At 43.2% G+C, this 2,492-nt stretch overlaps 1 pseudogene; it reads right to left on the bottom strand.

The window, feature by feature from the left end:
• Window positions 1-755: 755 nt before the first annotated feature.
• LOC129669854 (insulin-like growth factor-binding protein 3) lies at window positions 756-1,404 on the bottom strand (annotated as a pseudogene).
• Between the last annotated feature and the right edge of the window lie 1,088 nt (window positions 1,405-2,492).

Raw genomic sequence — 2,492 nt, 5'->3', positions numbered from 1 at the left:
CTGTTCCTCCCACCTGGGGCCTTCTGCTGGGCCAAGTCATTCAGGAAGCTGCCTGACAAAGGAAGGTCCTTGTCTTTCTCTTTATAGGCTCCCAGAGTGCCCTACAACATTTGTGGTCATTTTCAATAAGAGAGGCTTCACCTATTCTCTCCCATAGTTCCCAAGGAGATCAGGTCACATGCAGATAATGGGCCAGGCCCTCGATTCAGAGATGGCACCTTAAGGACCGTGAGCCTCAGGAGTACATGTCCAGAAGTTCAGGTGACTTGGTTAGGGGTTTCCCCATCCTCCATAGTGCCTGCAGTTACTTACAGGGAATGGAAAGAAGGTTTTTCTCTATCAGCAACAGAACCTCTGAAATCAAGAAGGAGAAGGCCAGCAGCATTGAAGCTCATACTGGGTGGTTACTGGAGAGGGCAGATAGTATCCATGGCCCGGAGTAGGTGAGTGTTTTCATAGGAAGCAACAGGAAAATTCAAACCGCTTTTTGTTGACTATGGGGAAGCAGAAAGATGATCAAGTTTATTACTTAAACGACCAGAGGCATTTAAAAAAAAAAAAATCTGTCTAAACTTTGGTTTTCTGTGTTTTCTTTTGTTTTTGTTTTTAATCAGTTAGCCACAGAAAGAAAGAGAAAGAAATATAAATCAAGGCTGCAGCCAGCTGCTGATCACGTTGTTGTAGTCTTTTGTGCAAAATAAGGCATATTTGAGCTCTGCGTTAACTTTGGCTTACGTGGCGTGGCACAGCAGCGTCTACTGGCTCTGCACACTGAGGCAGTGCACTCGTCATCTCTGCCCTTGGTGTCATAGCCCGGCAAGGGCTGTCCGTTCTTGTCCACACACCAGCAGAAGCCCGGCTTCCTGCTTTTGGAAGGGCAGCACTGCTTCTTCTTATAGAAGCCATTCTTGTCACAGTTTGGGATGCGGACACCTCTGGGACTCAGCACATTGAGGAACTTCAGATGATTCTCTGTGGCAGGGACCTTATTCTATCTTCCACTTAGACTCGGAGGAGAAGTTCTGGGTGTCTGTGCTCTGTGACTCATAGTCTACTTTGTAGCCCTGGCTGTCCTTAGCATGGCCTTTTTTGATGACATCCATCTTCGTATGGAGTGGATGGAACTTGGAATCAGTCACTCTGTGTGTTCTGGGGGCAGCCTAGCTTTCCACACTCCAGGCATTGTGGTCCTTCTCGGACTCACTGGTGTTTCCCAGAGCTGGCGGGGAGGGCAGGTAAGAACTCAGGCTGCTGGCTGCGACGCAGACCCCGAGGCCATTGAGCAGTCGCCCTCAGTGGGTACTGCTCTTCAGCAGGTACTGCTCGGTGGCCGGTGGGCCGCGGCTGGCAGCGGAGGCGGGAGCCACAGTGTTCCGAGTAGACACCGCATCCAGTGTTATGTTTTTAAGAGCCTGTATTACTTGGCAAACGATATGGTCACAATTTGTTACACAACAAATAAATTGTGTCTGATGACAGTCACACAGACCTGTTTTTTGATAGTCAGCATAAAATATATTAATGAAACATTTTAAAAAGATGGAATAAAGTTTACTGAAAGTATTCAACATAAAGAAATGATAAATATTCAGTGAGGTAAATATATTCAATCTGATTTTAGAAATTGAGTGCTAAACCCCTATTATTCCTTTGGATTCTAATAACATAAGGACAAAACTCCTTTCAAAGCACTCATAAGCTTTTATTTAGTCCTATTATTACTTTAAAGTCACTACATATATTTCAATAGATTGTTGTTAATGAACACATAAAACTTTAAAATAGTACATATCGTCAAGAAACTGTTACATGTTTCAGTATGTTTATATCACACTAAAGGTGAACCTAGTCTCTAGGAGCTCCAAATAGTCCCCAAAACAACCAAAAGGAAATTTGCCAACAACTTGATTGAGCCTAGAAACCACATTTGGGTAAATACACTGATTTTCTGTTTTGTCACATCCTTAGCACAGAACCTATGCAATTATATAAAAATTATAAACTACTAAATAATATACAGATATATTTAATTTATTATGTTTTAATTGATTGCTAGATAGACACATGATACATTATCCATCAAAAATGGCATTGATATACGTAAAAGTACTTTTATAGTACAAAATTTCTTATTTTTCTTTTTCCTACATGCCATTTATCAGTTTTGAACACTTATTTCTTTGAGGAAGATAACCTAAGACCCCTGCACAGATGTAGCCCATGGCAGCTCAGTATTCAAGTGGGTTCCATTGTAATAGGAACAGGGACTGCCTCTGACATGAACTGATTGGCCTGCTCTTTAATTATCTCCCCCTGAGGTGGAAGCAGCATTACCAGGCCACAGAAGAAGACAATGCAGCCACTCCTGATGAGACCTGATTCACTAGGATCAGAAGGAAGGAAAAGAAGTCCTCCCCTATCAGTGAACTTGGGGAGGGGCATGCATGCAGAGGATGGAGGAAGGGAGGGATTGGGATAGGAAGAGGGTGGGA

This window comes from Psammomys obesus, unplaced genomic scaffold (assembly GCF_907164565.1).
Source record: "Psammomys obesus unplaced genomic scaffold, mPsaObe1.curated_primary_1811, whole genome shotgun sequence".
Lineage (NCBI taxonomy): Eukaryota > Metazoa > Chordata > Mammalia > Rodentia > Muridae > Psammomys > Psammomys obesus.
This window is presented reverse-complemented; position numbering and strand designations above follow the sequence as displayed.